We start from the raw sequence: 20,467 nt of genomic DNA on the forward strand, positions 1-20,467 counted from the left end.
TATTACTTGAAAGTTAAATGTATGGTAAGATTTGCTTATTTCTTTTATACGAGCTTACTAAGCTATATAGCTTACTCCGTTTTACTTTCCATGTTTTATAATGTCACCAAGCTAGCTTGGATTAGAGATCATCGGAGATTGCATCACGCTATCAAACTGTCATTTTGGGTATCGATGACCTTAATATTTTGAGTATATGGCATGTATAGGGACTTGGTCATTTTGTTATATGTGTCATCATGATTTTGGCCAAATGTATTAGCTTGCAATAGTCAATGGTTTCATTTGGTATTTGGCCATGTAAATTGTCTCGTTTTTGTTAAATTGATTGTAAGTTTATATATATTTATACCTATATGCATGTATGTGCCAATGCCCTTGATGATGTGGTTTATATTGATTTGCTAAATGTTGATTATGGCTTATTGACTTGTTATGAATTGGATGAGTTTGGTTTATTTGTATGATAGATTAACTTGATAAGTTAATGCAAATTAAAAGAAGTCTTTGTGGTGTTTTGAATGTGAAATTAGTATATTTGATTTTGCATAATGGAATGTCATGAGCATGATAGATGTTGGCCATGGTTTTAGATGTTTTGGTTGCCTAAGCATACCATGGTTAATGTCATTTAATTTGTGTTTTTGTATGTGTAAATAAGGGTGGCAAATGACTTGGTAAATAGCCTTTATTTTGTCCACGGGTAGACACATGGGCGTGTGTCTAGGCCGTGTATCCCATGGGCATATGTTTTGGCCGTGTGTCCTTGGCATCTAAATTTTGAGAAATAGAATGCTCAAAATTGAGCACACGGGCAAAGACACAGGCGTGTGTCTTAGTTGTGTGAGGGACACGTCCTCGGAAATGAACGTTTGTCCTGGCCGTGTGAAGTCTGCACCTATTTTGTGAAAATTAAATTAATCGCATGGCCTAGCACATGGGCATGTGACTCGGCCGTGTGACCTCAATTTGTTCATGCTTTGCAAAACAGAGAGTTACACGGGTTAGGGACACGGGCGTGTGTAACCATACGGGCGTGTCCCAAACCACATGGGGATGTGACCCCTGTACATAGCAAAAATTTTCTAAGTTTTGTAAAAATTCCCTGAGTTATCGATTTAGTCCCGAACCACTTCCAAAGCACTCATAGGCTCGTATTAGGGACTTTATGATTGAATACAAATGGTTTTAATTTGGATGAAAATTTATGACTCGGAATTGTATGTTTGCTTATGATGTAAGTTCAGTAATTCCTCGTATTCTGTTCTAGTGTTGAATAAGAGTAAGGGGTGATACATTTAGTGGTATTAGAGCTACGGTTTAGTCGATTCTCAGACTAACCTAGCGTGTCTTATAGTCTAGCTATACATGCCATATATAATTGATGATAGTGTGATGACTCCTGACAATTTAAATAGTATTTTCATATAGTAAATAGATCCCGACCGAGATGTAGCTGATGATGGTGAAAGTAATGCAGCAGTTCCCGTCCCAAGGGATAGCGCCAACTAAAAGTAGACCAGTAATGGTTAGTCAATGAGGAGAGGCTAGAGAAACCTTCTTGTAACATCCCAAAATAAGGCCTTGTCAGAATAGTTGTTTTGGGACCACAAATCTGACATTAAAATAATTTTTTCATGATCACTATGAGGTCTAGGATATGAATATAAACATGTGTTAAAGTTTCATGAAGAAATTCTATGTGTAAGGTGTCCAATTGGAAACTAAGGACCAAATTGAATAAATTGCAAAACTTGGGTTCTAGAAGTAATTTGTATGAAATTGCTATGGAATGTTAATTAGAGGTCCTTAAAGAGTAATTTTCCCAATTTCTAAGTTATTGGACAAAAATGGGCATGCATGGAAAAATTTGAAGGTTTAGTAAGGAAGGGCATTTTGGTCGTTTGGTAATAAAATTAATAAAAAGGGAAAAAGGAAGCAAAATTCAGCCATTTCTTCTCCATGGCTGCCTAAAATTAGAGGGTCTCTGTAGCTAGGGTTTTCAACATTTTCAAGCTCAATAGTAAGTGCTCTCTAGCCCCGTTTTAACGTTTTTCGTATTTTTGAGATCCTTAGAACATGCTCTCTCTATTTCTACCCATATTTCAAGCTAAGGTTCATGTTCAAAAATTTACCCATGCATAAGATGTTTGTGTTTTGATGATTTATGGAGGAATATGATAATTTAAAGGATAGTAAACGACTTTTACTAAGTAGTTTTTCATGGAAATGACTTAAGGGACCATTTTGTAAAAGTTGTGAAAATGGGTAGAAAAATGTGAAATGAAAGAAAATGTGGGCTGTTATAGGCAAGAAAAATATTCGGCTAGGCTTGGGTAACTTGGAAATTTCATGCATTTCATTTTACGAGCCGTAGGACTAAATTGTAAAAGTGTGAAAGGTTAGTGGAAAATTGGTCATTTTGCCCGAGGGTGAGTCTTAAGCCGAAATTGAACAATGGGAGGTATTAATAATTTATTTATAGACCCCGAGGAACGAATTTTGGAGGTTGACCGTGGAAAACGAAAGGTTTCAGAATAACCGAGACACAAATTTGAAACGACTACCAAGTAAGTTCGTATAACTCGAAGTAAACACTTAATATACTTAAATATACATGTACTTAAATGTATGAAAATTTAGATATTCATTGCATGATAATCCATGAAATGTCCTAGTGTAAATGAAAGACGATAAATGTCCTGATTGAAATAGAAAGGGAAATCCGATGGATAAATTATGTCTTACGTGACAAGAGATCCTACATGTGTTGCAAAAAAGGATTTAGTCATGGCGAGTAATCTGATGATCTCAAAATAGAAAGGATCTAGCCCGGAAGGGTGTTCCTTGAGTGGTCGAGCCTCCAGAAGAATATGGGTCCATTAAGGATTTAGCCTGAACGGGTAATCTGATAGAGGACTGAATTTAGCCTGGACTGGCAATTCAGATCCGAGTTTATGAGAGCAAATGTCATTAAATGGGATTTAGTCTGGACTGGTAATCCCGACATTGCTCTATGGGCTATTAGTATGGGGGATTTAGCCTGGACTGGTAATCCCGTTGTAAGATGTACGGTTGGCGGGAGTGCGTACTTGAGATGATCACTTGTATGACTTGACGATAATTTGGGCTATCGATTGAGATTTTTGATAAATTCAACGGGATTAACATGAGAAATAGAGATGCAATAATGAGTTGATGAGCTCATCTAAGACTAATGACATGATGTATTGTTATGAGACTAAGTTGATGATTGAGTGTATGTGATAGGGAAACTATTTCATGCTTGTTGGAATTATTGCCTAAATATGGCTGTATGCTAATTAACCTGTAAGTTTACTTTCCAGTTATTCAGACTTACTAAGCATATAAATGCTTACACCTTCTCTTTTCCCTATCTTACAGAGCCCGTGGACTCGTGAAAATTGGAAGACGGGTAGAGAATCAACACACTATCGACTTGTCCCCCTTTGGTATATAGATACTTTTATTTTGTTTAATGGCATGTATAGGGCTTTTGGTTATTTTGTTATATGAGTCATTTGGCTAGCCAATGTAAAGGCTTAAATGGTATACTTATTCTTTTGTATATGGCCATAAGATATGGCTCATATTGATATAGGTTGTTAACCTACTAATGATGCATGTTTATGTTTAATTGCTTTATGAGATATGATGATGAGGTTTATCATGGATAGATGATTGAAATGAGACTTAATAATTGTAACACCCCAAACCCGGCCCAGACGTTATGGCCGGATCCGACGTGTCACATTGAAGTTTTTAAGAAAACCCATGCCTCTTTCAATGTCCTTCTTAGTGTTTTAAAAGATAGTCTTTGCTAAGTTAATAAAAAAAAATTTTGGGGGGAAAAAAAAAGCCAAAAAAAGGAAAAAAAAAAAAATTTTAAAATTTTGGTTTTTTTTTTTGGTTCGGTTTTTTTAAAATTTTTTTAAAAATTTTTTTGGAAAAAAAATTTTTCCCAAAATTTTTTTTTAAAAAGGGCCCCCTTAAAAAAATTTTTGGTTTTAAACCAAAATTTTCCAAATTTTTTAGGGGTTTTTTTTTTTTTTTAAAAAAATTTTTTCCCCCCCTTCCCCAAACCAAGGGGGTTTTTTTACATTTTTTTAATAAAAAAAAAGGGGGAAAAAATTTTTTTTTCCCAAAAAAAAAAAGGGGGTTTAAAACCCCTTTTTTTTAAAAATTTTTAAATTTAAAATTTAAACCTTTTTCCCCTTTTTTTAAATTTTTAAAAAATTTTTTTTTTAAAAAATTTTTTTGGGGAAACCCACAACCCCCGGCTTTTGGGTTCCCCGGAAAAATTTTTTTTTTTTTTTAATTTTTAAAAAAAATTTTAACTTTCCAAAAATTTTTTAAAAAAATTTCCAAAGGGAAAAAGGGTCCAAAAATTTTTTTCCCCCCAAAAAAACCCAAAACCCAAACAAAAAAAAATTTTTTTTTTAAAAAAAATTTTAAAAAAAATTTTTTAAAATTTTTTAAAATTTGTTCCCAAAAAAAAAAAAAAAAAATTTTTTTTTTTTTTAAAAAAAAAAATTTTTAATTTTATTTCCAAAAATTTTTTTTTTTTTTTTTAAAAAACCCCCTTGGGCCCTTTTTGTTTAAAAAAATTTTCCCTTTCCAAAGAAAAACAAAAATTTTTTCCAAAAAAAATTTTTTCCAAAAACCCCCAAAAAAAACCAAAAAAAAAAAAAAAAAATCCCTTTTTAAAAAAAAAAAAAAGGGTTTTGGGGGGAAACCTTTAAAAAAACCCCCGGGGGGCCAAAATTTAAAAAAAAAAGAAACCCAAAAAAATTTTTTTAAATTTTAAAAGGCCCCAAAAAAATTTTTCCCCCTTTGGGGGTTTTTTAAGGAAAGTTAAAAATTTTTTTAAATTCCTTTTTTAAAAAAAATTTCCCCTTTTTTTAATTTTTAAAAAAAAAATTCCCTTTTCCGGTTTTTTTTAAAAAACCCTTTAAAATTTCCTTTTTTTTTTTTTAACTTAAAAATTTTTTTAAAAATTTTCCCAAAAGGAATTTAAAATTTTTCCCCAAATTTTTTTCCCAAATTTTCCCCCTTAAAAAACCCCCCCCAAAATTTTTTAAAACCCAAAAAAAATTTTTTTTCCCAAAATTTTTTTTTTAAAAAAAAAAAAAAAAAAATTTTTTTGGGTTTCCCAAAAAAAAAAAACCCTTTTTTAAAAATAAATTTTTTAAAATTTTTTTTTTTTTTTTTTTTTTTTAAAAATTTGAAAAAAAAATTTTTAAATTTTTAAAAAAAAAAATTTTTTTTTTTTTTTTAAAAAAAAATTTAAAAAAAAAATTTTTCCAAAAAAAAAATTTTTAAATTTCCCCAAAAATCCCTTTTTTCCCATTTTTTAAAAAATTTTTTCCCAATAAACCTTTTTTAAACCCTTTTCCCAAAACCCCCTTTAATAAAAATTTTTTTTCAAAATTTTTTTTTCCCTTTTTAAAAAAAAAAAAAATTTTTTTTTAAAAATTTTTTAAATTAAAAATTTTTTAAACAAACCAACCCAACCCAAAAACAATTTAAAATTTTTTTTTTCCCCTTTTTTTTAAAAATAAAATAAGTTTAAAAATTTTAAAATTTTTAAAAAAAAAAAATTTTTTTTAAAAAAAATCCTTTCCCAAAAAACCTTTTTTTTTTAAAAAAAATTTTTTATTTTAAAATTTTAAAAAATTTTTTTAAAAATTTAATTTTCCTTTTTTTTAAAAAATTTGAAAAAAAAATTTTAACAATTTTTCCCTTTAAATTCCCCTTTTTTTTTTTTTAAAAAAATTTTTAAAAAAAAAAATTTAATTTTTTTAAAAAAAAAAGGAAAATTTTCTTTCCAAAAAAATTTTTTTTTTTTGGGGGCCAAACAAACCAAATTTTTCCTTTTTAAATTTTTTTAAAAAACCCAAAACCCCCCCCAAAAAAAAATTTTTTTAAAAATTTAAATTTTTTTTTTTAAAAAAAATTTTCAAAGGGGAAAAAATTAAAATTTTTAAATTTAAACCCAAAAAAATTTTAAATTTTTAAAAAACCAAAAAAAAAAAAAACTTTAAAAAGGTTTTTTTAAAACCCCTTTTTTAAAAAATTTTCCCTTAATTTTTTTTTAATTTTTAAATTAAATTAAAAATTCCCAAACCAAAATTTTAATTAAAAAAATTTTTTTTTCCCCAAAAAATTTTTAAAAAAAATTTTTTAAATTTAAAATTTCCAAAACCCTTTTTAAAAAAAAATTTAAAATTAAAAAAAATTCCCCCATTTTTTTAAAAAAAAAATTAAAACCAAATTTTTTTTTTTTAAGTTTTAAAAAAAAAAAAAATTTTCCTTTTTTAAAAATTTTTTTTTTTTTTCCCCAAATTTAAAAAAAAATTTTCCCAAAATTTTTAAAATTCCAAAAAATTTAAAAATTTTTAAAAAAAAAAAAATTTATACATTTCCCAAAAAAAAATTTTTTTTAAATTTTTTTTTTTTAAAATTTAAAATTTTTAAAAACCCTTTTTTTTCCCTTTTAAATTTTTTAAAATTTTTTTTTAAAAAAGGCCCCCTTTTCCAAATTAAAAATTTTCCCAAAAAAACCCCAATTTAAAAAAATATACAAACCAAAATTTTTTTTTTTAAAAAAAAAATTTTTAAAATTCCCGCCGGGTTTCCCCCTTTGGAAATTTAAAACCCCCCTTTTTTTTGGGTTTTTTTTTCCAATTTTTTTTTAAAAAAAAATTTTTAAAAAAAACCAACAAAAAATTTTTAATTTTTTTTTTTAAATTTTTTTTAAAAAATTTTTTTTTTCAAAACCCAAAACCCTTTTTTTCCAAAAAAACCCAAAAAAATTAAATTAAAAAATTTTTTCCCAATTTAAAAAATTTTTAAAAAAAAAACCCCTTTTTTTAAAAAAAAATTTTTTTTTAAAAAAACCCAAGTTCCCTTTTTTTAAAAAATTTTTAAAAAAAATTCCCAAAAACCCCCTTTAAAAAAAAAAAAAAAATTTTCCAAAAATTTTTTAAACCCTTTTTTTTTTGGGTTTCCCAAAAAAAAAAAAAAGGGCCCCCCCTTTTTTTAAAAAAAAATTATTAAAAAAACCCCCCCAAAAAAACCCAAAAAAAATTTTCCCCCGGGGGAACCCAAAATTTTTTAAATTTAACCTTTTCCTTTAAAAAATTTTAAAAAATTGGTTTCCCCAAAAATTTAAATTTTTAATTTTAAAATTTTTTTTTTAAAAATTTTAAAAAATTTTTAAAAAAAAACCCAAATTTTAAAGGGAAAATTTTAAAAAAATTTTTTCCCCCCAAAAAATAATCCCCCCTTTTTTTCCCCCCCAAAATTAACCCAAATTTTAAAATTTAAAAAAAAACACAATTTTTTTTTTAAAAAACCCAAAACCCCTTTTTAAAAAAAAAAAACCCCCTTTTTTGGGAACCAAAAGGAAACCTTTTTAAACCCTTCCCTTAAAATTTTTTTTAAAAAAAAAAGGGTTTTTTTTGGAAAAAAAAATTTTTTTTGGGAAATTAAAAATTTTTCCAAAAAAACCCCCCCTTTTTAAAAATTTTTAAAAAAATTTTTTTTAAAATTTAAAATTTTTCTTTTTTAAGCCAAATCAACTTTTTTTTTTTTTAAAAACAAAAAACCCAAATTTAAAAAAAAATTTTAATTTTTAATTTTGAAAAAATTTTTTTTTTAAAAAAAAAAACCCTTTAATTAAAACCCCAAAAAAAAATTAAAATTTATTTAAAAATTAAAAACATTCCCCAAATTTTAATTTTTTTTTAAAAAAAAAATTTTTTGGGGAAAAAATTTTCTTTTTTTAAAAAAAAAAAATCCCCCTTTCAAAAATCAAAAGGGTTTTAAACCCCAAAGCCCCGGGGCCCCAAAAAAAAACCCCCCCAAAAATTTGGGGGGTTTTCCCCAAAACTTCCAAAAATTTTTTCAAATTTTTTTCCCCCCTTTTTTTTTAAAAAAATTTTTTTTCCCAAAACCCTTTTTTTTTTTAAAAAAAACCCCAAAAAAAAATTTTTTTTTAAAAAAACCCCAATTTATTCAACCAAAATCCTTTAAATTAAAAAAATTTTTAATTTTAAAAAAAAAATTTTGGGGTTTAATTAAAAATTTTTTTAAAACCCCCTTTTTTAATTTCCCCAACCAAAAATTTTTTTTTTTAAAACTTTTTTCCTTTTTCCCCCTTTTTCCATATAAAAAATTTTTTAAAATTTAAATTTTTTTCCCCAAAATTTTTTTTTTTTTTTTTTTGGGGTTTTTTTTTTAAAAACCCCCGGAAAAGGGAAATTTTAAAAATTTTGGAAAAAAAAAACAACCCTTTTTTTAAAAAAAATTTTTAAAAAAAAAAAATTTTTTTGGGGAAATCCCAAAAAAAAAATTTCCAAAAGGGGGTTTTTTCCCTTTTTAAAATCCCCAATTTTTTTTGGGGAAAAACAAAAAAGCCCGGGTTTTTTCCAAAAAATTTTCCCCCCCTTTTTTTTTTTTTTCCCCCCTAAAACCTTTTTTTAAAAAAAAAAAAAATTTTTTAAAAATTTTAAATTTAAATTTAAAAAACCCCCTTTTTTTTAAACCTTTTTCCCTTTCCAAAAAAATTTTTAAAAAAAAACCTTTTAAAATTTCCATTTTTTTAAATTAAATTTTAAAAACCAAAACCCCAAAAACCCCAAAAAAAAAAAAAAAATTTTAAAAAAAAATTTTTTCCCGGGATTTTTCAAAAAAAAAAAAATTTTTTTTTCCCCCCCAATTTCCCGGGGGAAAAAAAAAAATTTAAAAACCCCGGGGGTTGGAAAAAAAAGGCCCCCTTTCCCTTTTAAAAAAAAGGGGGTTTTTTTTTTTTTTTTAAAATCCAAAAACAAACGCAACATTACAAGTTCCCAAATACCCAGATTTTAGCATTTCTTCTCGTAAATATTAATCTAAGCTATTACGAGGTTAGTACACACCGTTATGGGTTGAAGTTGAAACGTTTCCATAATCAATCACCCACGATAACCACCACCTTTCACTCAAACTTAACTAATCCAATATCAATATATGTAAATCCTAAGCACATCACCATACGAAACATAAGGGCATATTCGCTATTTTACCATACAAGGGTATTACGGTCACTTTACCCTATAGGGCTTTACAATCACTTTACCCTACTGTGGGCTTTACTATCTTTTTTACCTAATAGGGTATTTTAGTCATTTCATCCTACAAGGGTGTTTTGGTAAATCTACAAACCAAGGGTATTTCAAGAATTTTGTAAACCAATGGTATTTCCATAATTTTAGAAAGTCAAGGGTATTTCTATAATTTTGTAAATTAGGGTATTTTGGTAATTTTACAAATTGAGGGTATTTCGGTAATTTCGCAAACTAGTGGTATTTTGGTAATTTTACAAACTAAGGGTATTTTGGTAATTCTACCCTATAGGGGTATTTCAGTAATTTCACAATCGAGGGTAAAACAATAATTCTGTAGAATCAAGGATAAAACAAGAATTTATAAATCGAGGGTACTTTGGTAATTTTACAAGTCGAGGCATTTCGTAATTTGGTAAACTAAAGTATTCTAAACAGGATAACAATACGAATGGCCCTAAAGCCCATTCTCACTTAAATGGGCCCACACTCGTGTGGCCCTTTTAGCCCAAATCTAGCCACAAATATGAGATTCACCTAGCCTAGTCCAATATTTATCGCACAATCAAACAACTTATCCAATTGGGCCCAGAGGCCCATTGGGCCCACATAGCCCTTTTTCGCCCATCGCGTCCAAGTAGCCATCCGACAGCTAGAGTAGTGAGAAATACACACCGATAGGATATCGGAGTTAATCCACGCCCGAGCACTCTTAGCCGACGCCCAACCCAAACGAGCACGCCATACAATGAAGGGATCTCGCCAAGAAAGGTACCTTTACTCTCCTCATGGTTCCTCTATTTAAAGCCGCCCAGATCCACTCTTATGTTAGCTTTCGATGTGGGATCCTTCCAACATCAGAGTTTAAATTCAACACCAACTTTTGCCGCCCCCTGTTAGCAAAATAAATGCTCCTTGCTTGCCATAGGATTCGAACCCATGCCTTCCCTTAGATGCTCCACACGCTAATTGCCACTAAGCCACAAGGCTTTTTGTGTTATATTTTATCCCCAATTAATTATAAGGTCTAAAGGCCAAAGTCCAGGTTCCCTTAAAAAAACCAAAATAAATTACAAGAGCTAAGGCTTGAACCCAGGCTCCCATACAACGTTAATGACGCCACAACCACTAGACTACAAGCTTCCTTGTGTCATTTATTTAACATAATAATTTAAAAGCCCTCATCCAAGCATCCAGGTTTTTTTTTCTTTTAATACCAAAATTTTTGCTAAAGCCCAAGTTTGAACCCAAGATTTCTCTAACACTTCTCAGGGCCATTAACCACCAAAGCAGACATTTAATTGTGTCATTTCATTGTACAATTAAATACCTATATACAACCTCCTTACGGACCCACACTCAAGGCCCAATACTTCTAGGCCCAAATTCGGGCTGTTATAATAATTTGAGAGTGGACATAGCATATAATAGTATATGGTTATAATATGGCCTAAGGGTAAAATGTAAAATGTGCTATGATAATCCCTAATACGAAAAGGATAATTTAGCATGTACTAAACCGATGAGATGAGGTTAACATGCAATGAATTATACCAAGATTGTTTAAGAGTATAATTAGGCCATGTTAAATACCATTGAAGTCTATAAGTGTGTATGGATGATAGAGGGTGACCAAAGGCTTGGAAAATAGCCTTAAAAAGGTCCACATGGGTAGACACACGGACATGTGTCTAGGCTGTGTGTGACACACGGTCAACCCCCATGGGAGTGTTGCCTGGCCGTGTGTCCCCTGCAACGAAAATTTTAAGTCAGTTTGCATGGTAGTAAACATACGGACAGAGACATGGCCATGTGTCTCCATCGTGTGGTGGACACGTCCTAAGCACATGGGCGTGTGGCTTGGCCGTGTGCCTCAAAATGAATGATGATGTCATAAACAGAATGTCCGGGTTTTTGGACACAACCGTGTCTAAGCCATGTCAGGGGCATGGGCCAGGCACACAGGCGTGTGCTTGGCCGTGTGAAAACCCCTGTAGGTTTGAAATGAAAATAAATTCAAATAATTCAACACGGGTGAGGGATACAGGCGTGTGAAGCATAACCCTAAGAATTTTACTAAAATTTTCAATATTTCTCGGTTTAGTCCCGAATCAATTTTAATGTATGTTTTGGACCTTGTAGGTCTATAATAGGGACACTATGATGTTGTTTGATTGGTTTTAAATTAGAATGTAATTTTATAACCCGTATTTTTCAAAATGTTTGAGCATGTGTCCGGTAACACCTCGTACTTTGTCCTAGTCTCTGGTACAGGTAAGGGGTGTTACATTTAGTAGTATCAGAGCTACGATTTAGTCGGTTCTAGAACTAACGTAGTATGTATTGAGTATAGCTATACATGCCAATACACAAGTTATGATAGTGTGATATCTCCTAACCATTTTTAATTGTATTTGAATATAGTAAATATCTTCCAATCAAACTTAAGATGAGTCCGAGGGAGTCGAAAGCCATGCTCCAGCTTCCGTTCAGTGAGCTACTGCTAGCAGTAGTAGAGGGCCTATGTTTGAAGGCTGGGAAGAGACAAGAGCTACCTTCTTCAAGATGATGGACGAATGGTTTAGGGATTACTTGAGAAACCGCCCCAATATACCACGACCTCCTCCGCCCCTACTCGGCCTAAGGGAGAAGTACCACAAGGTATGGCACTCGTGAGAATTGGTAAGGCCCCAATGGATAAACTTAGGAAATACAGGGCTGAAGAGTTTAGGGCTAGGGTTGAGGATGATGCGAAATGAGCTGAGTTCTGGCTCGAGAACACTGTGCGAGTTTTGGATGAATTGTCATGTACACCCAAGGAATGCTTGAAGTGTGCTGTATCTCTTCTGAAAGATACAACATACCATTGGTGGAAGACGATATCCTCAGTGGTATTGAAGGAAGACATTACATGAGAGTTCTTCCAAGCTGAATTTAAAAAGAAATACATCAGTCAAAGGTTTTTAGACTCGAAGTGAAAGGAGTTCCTGGAACTCAAACAAAGAAATAATACTGCGTCAGAGTACGAAAGGGAATTCGTAAGGTTAAGTCAGTATGCAACGGAGTGGGCCCAATCAGAGATAGAAATGTGTAAGCGCTTCGAGGAAGGCTTGAATGAGGAAATTAAATTGCTAATTGGGATCCTTGATATATGAGAATTTCCCGCATTAGCTGACTGGGCTAAGAAGGCCGAAGAGCTAAATGATGAAAGAAAGCAAGCTAAGAGAGAAGCTCGAGTTTCGAGTAAGAGATCTAGCGACAGAGCACACTTTTTCCCAACAAAGAAATTGATAAATCATCAAGAATGCTCCACTTCATCAGCAGGATATTCGAATAGAGCAAGAAGCTCTAAGCAACATAACCTGAAGTCTTCTTCCCCTATGGTAACTAGTGTGGGAAGCGAAGATGATCAAAATCCAAAGTGTAAAAGCTATAAAAAATTTCACTTTGGAGAGTGTTGAATGAAGAGTGGTGTGTGTTTCAGATGTGGGTCTCTTGACCATTTTCTCAAAGACTACCCGAAGCGAGCTAATAAAGAGGTTGAATTAGCTCCGTAGCTGAATGCTCCTATTTCTCGAGGTAGACCTCTGAGACATCCCGAAAGTGCAAGTGGCAGTTGAACTGTTGCTAACGATGCTACTACAAAATTAGAGGCTCGACCCTCAGCAAGAACTTATGCAATACACGCTCGAGAGGAAGCTTCTGCTCCCAATGTCATCACAGGTACATTTTCTATCTGTAATACTCGTGTCATTGCCATAATTGATCCAGGGTCAACCTATTCGTACATTTGCATGAAATTGGTGTCTAGAATGGATATGTCTGTAGAGCCTGCGGAAATTGTGATTAAGGTGTCAAACATTCTAGGCAAGTCAGTCCTAGTTGATAAAGTTTGTAAGAATTGTCCTTTGAAGATTCAAGGTCATTGTTTTCCAGCTAACCTTATGTTATTTCCATTTGATGAGTTTGATGTGATACTGGGCATGGATTGGTTAGTTGTACATGATGTGATTGTAAATTGTGGTAGCAAGTATAGTGAACTGAAATGCTCAGATGGTGAGATTCTCTGGATTGGTTCAAGTTGGATACTCTGCCGGTTGTGATTACCTCAGTGATGGCTCAAAGGTATATAAGAAAAGGATATGAAGCCTGCCTTGCTTTTGTGTTGAATACTAAAGAATCTAAGTTGAAGTTGGAATTGGTACCGATAGTATGCGAGTATCCGGATGTGTTTCCAGAAGAGCTACCCAGATTACCTCCCGTTAGAGAAGTTGAATTTGATATTGAGCTGGAGCCAGGGACAGCTCTTATCTCTATTGCTCTGTATAGGATGGCATCGACTGAACTGAAAGAGTTAAAAGCACAGTTCAAGAACTGACGGATAAATGTTTTGCAAGACCGAGCTTTTCATCTTGGGGTGCTCCAGTATTATTTGTAAAGAAGAAAGATGGTTCGATGAGGCTATGTATAGACTACTAACAACTTAACAAGGTAACCATCAAGAACAAGTATCTGTTTCCTAAGATTGATGACTTGTTTGATCAATTGAGGGGAGCCACTGTGTTTTCTAAGATAGATCGAAGATCCAGCTACTACCAGTTGCGAGTAAAAGAGTCAGATGTACCTAAGACTGCTTTCAGAACGAGGTATGACCATTATGAATCTCTTGTGATGCCTTTTGGGTTGACAAATGCACCGGCTGTATTTATGGACTTGATGAATAGGATATTTTGGCCATACTTAGACAAGTTTGTTGTTGTGTTTATCGACGAAATCTTGATTTATTCCAAGGATGAAACTAAGCATGTAGAACATCTGAGAACGGTTTTACAGATCTTACGGGACAAATAGTTGTCTGTTGAATTTAGCAAGAGTGAGTTTTGGCCCCGAGAGGTTGGATTCCTCTGTCACATTGTGTCGGGTGATGGCATCTAACTTGATCCAAATAAAATATCTGCTATTGTTGAGTGGAAGCCGCCAAAGAACGTAATTGAGGTTAGAAGCTTTTTAGGCCTAGCCTGTAACACACTAAACCCGGCCTGGAAGTTTGGCTCGAATCTGGCGTGTCACATTGAAGTGTTTTTCAGAAACCATGTTTCCATTAAAAACCCTTCTTAATAATTAAAAACTTGTACCCTACTTAAAACTTGTTAGAAAACCTCAGCTGAATAACATTCTTAACAACTTTGTAAAAAATCCTGGCAGTTGCGGAAGCTTAATTTAAAAAACAATTGCGGTTATGTGATGTTTTGAACAACAGTAATTGCTTTGGAAAACCGTGTTCTAATACTAGCAATTATATAAACAATAAATAAAATTCCAAATTTGAAATCCAGAAAATTACAACGGCTTTACTACAACCCACATAAAACATTTAAAAGCAATAATCAAAACTATAACATAAACAGTGTGTGTGGCTTCCTCCGAGCCCCTCGTAGCCCCGATCCGTCTAAGGCTAGAAATTACCTGAAAGGTTAATAAACGGGGTGAGTTTACGAAAACTTAGTGTGAAATCCCCTACTATATAAAAGGAACAGTCAGTCATATAAAAGAATTAAAAGTTGGCCCCAGCCCTACTTACAGTTTTAGTATCAATTGGGCCTTAGCCCATTTTAACAGACAGTACCAGATGGGCTTTAACCCATTCCAGAATAAGAAACATTATCAGAACTAGAATCAGAATAAGAATCAGAATTAGGTGACAGAATCAGAATCAGAATTAGTATCAAGTAATGAATCAAAATCGAATCGATCGTGTAATGTAATCAAAATCAGAATGTGAATGCAATCCCAACCCAATCCAGCCTATAACCAACCGCTACACTCCACCCGTACCAGCCCTACACTCCATGTGGGGAATAGCTCAACCCACCCAGCCCTACACTCCACAGTTGCAGCATTGCTGCTCAGTTATCAGATATTGTGACAGAGTCACCAGATACAGATATTGTGGCAGAGCCACCAGAACAGATATTTGTGGCATAGCCACCAGAAACAGATAATGTGGCAAAGCCACTTAACAGAATACGTGGCACAAAGCCATCGATAACTGCATTATGTTAGGCACATAGCCATCAACTAGAGTAACATAATCGGCACACAGCCCTAGGTAAATGTGATCGACATAGAGTCGTCAATAACCATGTATTGGCACATAGCCTTAGGCAAATACGTTTGGCACACAGCCATAATCAGGTTGGCACAGAGCCATATGTAGGTTGACACAAAGTCATAATCAGAAGGCTTTAAGCTATCGGTAGCTATATCATGTTAGGCACATAGTCATCAGTGACGGTAATATAATCGGCACACAGCCTCGGGTAAATATGATCGGCACTCAGCCATTGATCGGTCCATAGTCGTCTTGGGCGACCCGTTCGACCTTATCAAATCAATACAAATATACGGCTCTTAAGCCTTCGGTGGATCCACAGTCGTCAAGCAACCATGCGATCCTAACAGATCAGATCTTCCTCTGTAACACCCCGAACTCGAGACCGTTGCCGGTGTCAGACACGAGGGGTAACAAGCCAAAACCACTTATGGCACCGACCAATTTGACATTCCCAGGCAAGCTGGAAAACTGCATCACTGTCGCCTTAAAAAGCATATCTCGAGTTTCACAACTCGGAAACTGATTCCGTAAATTTTCCCTGAATTTAGACTCATATATCCATCCATGGATTTATTTCTAGAATTTTTTGTCGGGCCAATTGGTACATTTTATTAGTTAAAGTCACCCATGTTACAGGGGTCGACTACACTGACCTTAGCGCGTTACAACTTGAATATCTCTCTGTACAGGGTTTCAATACTGATGCCGTTTATTTCTTATGAAACTAGACTCAAAAAGGAATCTGTACATATAAGGCATGACTTCTAATTCATTCTGGATAATTTATGGTAAATTTTCAAAGTCGCGACAGGGGACCCAGAAACCGTTCTGGTCCTGTCTCACGAGAACTTTAATATCTCTCAGTATACTGTTCATATGATCATTTCGTTACTTTCATATGAAAATAGACTCGTCAAGGTTCGATCGCATAATTTATTCACTATTTAACACCATTCCTTAAAATTTTGGTGATTTTTCACATCTACGTCACTGCAGCTGGCAGCATCTGTTTTTAAGGTAGGATTTACCTATATTGTAGTTCCCATGGACCAAGTATAGTCTAGTCATACTTAGGTCCACATATGATCATATTTAGCCATTCCAATGGCTGATCATGTGACCAACTCTCTCATTCCAAACCATAATCACATCATGAAACCAAATATAATTACAAACCACATATGGTCAAATTCCATACTCCACTTTTACGAACCATTTTCGCATGGCCGCACACATATACATCACAAAGTACTTAAAAACAACCGAGGGTAGTCCTATACATGCCATATCCAAAACTCAACTAAAGGAGTACCAAAAAGGGCTTTGATAGTGTGGTTGACTTCAACTTCTATGATCCCGAATCCGATCGCTAACGAGCAAAATCTATAAACAGAGAAACAAAGAAACGGAGTAAGCAATTTATGCTTAGTAAGTTTCGAGCCATAACATACACACAACCAAGCATAGCATTCAAGTAGCTAAACAATAATTCATATGCACAATTTCTCAAAGACATGCTTACTTCACAATCCCAACTCTTATATTCATACACTAATAACGGCTTAGTCAAGGTCGATAACTCATTTATCATCGGAGCGAATACGCATATACACTTACTCATAGTGTGCAAAGCACACACTAAACGCCCTTGTTGTTGGGAATTTCACAAGCGTATTAACTGAAAATTTTTACAGCAAGTTCAAAGTTCTCGAATAACATACCTTCGAGTTTATCCGGATATAGCTACTGTTCAAACACCTTCGGACATAGCCCGTTATGGTAACCCGCACAAATGCCTTCGGACTTAACCCGGATATCACAACTCGCACAATTGCCTTGGGCTTAGCCCGATATCATAACTCGCACATTGCCTTCGGCTTAGCCCGATGTCACAATTGGCACAATTGCCTTCGGCTTAGCCCAGATATCACTCGAACATTTATACACATCTTTGTTTCAACTTCATAACACAACTTTTATGCACAATTCACTTAGCAAAATATCATTTCTACTCAATGGCCACATACAAAGGCACAATTTCGATTGCTTATTACTTCATTCAATCGAATCAAAATCTAAGTTTCGATACTCAAAACTTACCTCGGACGTGGTCGAACGATTTCGATGGCTATTCGACGACTTTTCCTTCCCTTATCGGATTTAGCTCCTCTTTGCTCTTGAGCTTAATTTAACAAATAAATTGGTTTTATCATTTGAGCATCGAAGGGGAATTCAAGATACCTAGCCAATATATATACTCATTAGGCATCAAAGTCGCATATGTACGAAATCATGAATCGAACTCAACACATTAGTTAATATTCCTCTTAGCGAATTTTCTAAGCCAAGAATAGGCATCAATATGCTTGCCTCTAACCGAATGCATGCACACCAATTTCCCCTCATGTGGCGAATATGCATGTCCATGTTGAGGCCAATTATGCACTTAATACCACACAAAAACAGCATGCATTTTACTAACTAACGATTACATATTGTAGCTCAATACACATCTCTCATGTACTTCATAACCGAAACATCATCACAAGCAAATATATACCTTGAAATAGTATATATGTCATGCCAATACATCATGTGCAAACATGTATACACATATAGGTGCAAGGTCAATCTCAAGGGGTTCATACCCATCCAAACACAAATTTTTTTTTTTACCAATCAAGTAACAAGCATAAATCATGCTCATGAATGCACCATGGTCGAATACATCACAACCATACCCTTTCAACTTCGGTCATGGTTAAACAAAGAATTCAATGTCCTACTCAAGAACACTAAAAAGAAATTTCAAGAGTAGTCAATCCATTATTGCATGCATCATCAACAAGCTTCACATTTAGCATGCAATGGCTTTAACACAATATCAACCTTGGCCAAATACCATTTTTCATGGCATAGCAAGGATTTGAACCATGGCTAACATGCACATCAAGTTAGCAACCAAAACAAGCATGAATCTCATGACACAACCTCAACATACCTTAATCTTGATGCAAGTATAGCCAAATCTCCTTCTAGATCTCTTCTAAACCAAAAATGGAGCAAAAATCCTCCTTCTTCCTTAGTTTTGGCTCAAAGAAAGGATGAACAAATTTTTTCTTTCTTCCTTTACAACTCACGGCAATGGGGAGATACCACACTCACACACATTTTTTTTCATTCTTTTCTTACCCATGCTTATTTGTTTATTATTTCTCCCTAATGCCCAACAAAACATGTTTCATGACATGTTTAGCCCATATTTCTTTGTCATGGCCGCCACCACCTATAAAAGGGGAATTTGACATGCAAGTCCATTTTTTTGCATGCATGCTTTAATTAGTCATCACACATTTCCCCTTCATACTTTCAAAGTTCACTACTAAGTCCTTTCTAGTGAAATTCACCTTTATAACACTAAATCAATCATAAAAAATGTCACACACAAATTAACACATATCATAGGCATCAAAATAAATTTTAAATTATTTTTATGCCTCGGTTTTGTGGTCCCGAAACCACATTCTGACTAGGGTCAATTTTGGGCTGTCACATCCTCCGTACAAAATCCCAGCCCATGCAACATGTCATGTATGCAGAATGTCATACCCATATTTGAATCAAACAATCACAGTCAAGTCATTCATATACCAACATATATTCACAATCAAATTCGTCAACCACACAGTCCAAGTTAGTCACTTAGCCATAGGGACAAAATAGTCATTTAACACCTTAGGTTACTATCGACGCTTCGTAAAAGGGTTTTCAATGATTACAACTCCTTTGACGAGATTGTTACAAAAAGATGTTAAGTTTGAGTGGTCAAAAAATTGTCAACAGAGTTTTGAGAAATTGAAGACATTACTGACAAAGCTCCAGTTTTAGTGCAACCCGAACCGAGAAAAGAAATTGTGGTCTACAGTGACGCGTCCTTAAATGGACTGGGTTGCGTGCTTATGTAAGAGGGCAAAGTAATAGCATATCCTTCAAGGTAACTAAATCCGCACGAGAAAAATTATCCAACACATGACTTGGAGCTAGCGGCTATTGTATTTGCCTTGAAGATTTGGAGACACCATTTGTATGGTGAAACTTGCCGTATATTCACAGATCACAAAAGTTTAAAGTATTTGCTAATTCAAAAGGAATTAAATCTAAGACAACGTAGATGGTTAGAATTGATTAAAGATTATGAGCTGATAATTGATTACCACTCGGGAAGGGCGAACGTAGTCATCGATGCCTTGAGTAGGAAGTCCTTGTTTTCATTGAGGGCTATGAACACGCATTTGGTGTTATCTGATGATGGTTTAGTTTTGGCTGAGTTAAGAGCCAGACCGAGATTGCTCCAAGAAGTTTTCACAGCTCAGATCAATGATAGTGACTTGCAGGCCAAGAGAGCACAATGTGAGATGGGCGTTGAATCAGATTTCTAGGTTGACTCTAATGGTTGCTTGATGTTTCGAGATAGGGTTTGTGTACCCAAAAATGATGAGTTTATTCAGAAAATTTTGCAAGAGGCACATGATAGTCGTCTGTCTATTCACCTAGGAAGTACTAAGATGTATAATAACTTAAGGAACATGTACTGGTAGAATGGTATGAAAAGAGATATTTCTGAATTTGTATCTAAATGGTTGATATGTCAGCAAGTCAAAGCTGAACATCAAGTGCCTTCAGATTTATTACAGCCCATGATGGTCCCCGAATGGAAATGCGACAGGATTACTATGGATTTTGTGACAGGATTGCCGTTATCACAGAAGAAGAAAAATGCCATTTGGGTTATAGTTGATAGACTAATGAAGTCGGCTCATTTTATTCCTATACGGACAGATTTCTCTCTTGACAGATTGGCGACTTGTACATATCCGAGATTGTGAGACTACACGGGGGCACCATTGTTGATCATTTCATATAGGGATCCAAGATTCACTTCGAGATTTTAGAAGAAGTTGCAAGAAGCCTTGGGTACAAAGTTGAGTTTTAATACGGCATTCCACCCACAGACTGATGGTCAGTCTGAGCGGATGATTCAGACTCTCGAGGACATGTTAAGGTGTTATGTCATTGAATTTCAAGGCACTTGGGAAAAATATTTACCATTGGTGGAATTCGCCTACAACAACAGTTTCTAGACAAGTTTAAAGATGGCCCCTTACGAGGCATTGTATGGTCGGAAGTGTCGGACTCCACTGTATTGGGCAAAGCTCAAGGAAGG

The sequence above is a fragment of the Gossypium arboreum genome, chromosome 6 (genome assembly GCF_025698485.1).
Source record: "Gossypium arboreum isolate Shixiya-1 chromosome 6, ASM2569848v2, whole genome shotgun sequence".
Classification (NCBI taxonomy): domain Eukaryota; kingdom Viridiplantae; phylum Streptophyta; class Magnoliopsida; order Malvales; family Malvaceae; genus Gossypium; species Gossypium arboreum.